Genomic DNA, 755 nt, shown 5'->3' on the forward strand with positions numbered 1-755 from the left:
GACTTCTTCCCCCTCTTCGAAGGCGTAGCATTTTCTCCTAAAGTTCCAGCTCAACCACTTTTTAAATAAAAGAGTTAGATCTAGGCCTACATGTCAATTGTTGCTTCATAGAAGAAGCTAATCTAGATTCTAGATCTAGTCTAGATCTCGAAGGATCATAAAGACATAGACCAATAATTGAAAGAAGGAGCCTAGGCCCAAAGAGAGATCTAAGTTTAGAAATTCACATTTTTAACAACCGACAGGCGATAGATGGCCTAGATTTCTAGATCTAGATCTAGATCTAATCACAGCAGGAAAAATCCACTTTCAAGAATATTTTCATGATTCTTGATCTCGATCTAGATTCACCAACAGCCTAGTTCTAGACTCTAGATCTATTCACAGCAGGAAAAAATCCACGTTCAATACTTTCATCATTCTTGATCTCGATCTAAGATTCACATCTAAACCTAGCCTAGATCTAGATCTTAGATCTTAGAATCTATAATGCACAGCAAGCAAAATTCACTTTCAATATTCAATAGGTTATACGAAGTATCACAGATCTAGATTCTACTTTCATTCATGCGACTACACGCAGGGCGTAAACCGGGCTACGATTGGCTGAACCTTTGACTTTGACACATGAATACATTAAGTAGGCCTACGGTAGGCTACTCTGGGCACTTTCGACGACACCCTCCCAGTCACTCTCACCACTCTCCCTCTGCAGTGCTTTCTGGCCTCCTCTATCTCTTCCTTTCTCTCTCTCT

Source organism: Aplysia californica, unplaced genomic scaffold (genome assembly GCF_000002075.1).
Source record: "Aplysia californica isolate F4 #8 unplaced genomic scaffold, AplCal3.0 scaffold00414, whole genome shotgun sequence".
Lineage (NCBI taxonomy): Eukaryota > Metazoa > Mollusca > Gastropoda > Aplysiida > Aplysiidae > Aplysia > Aplysia californica.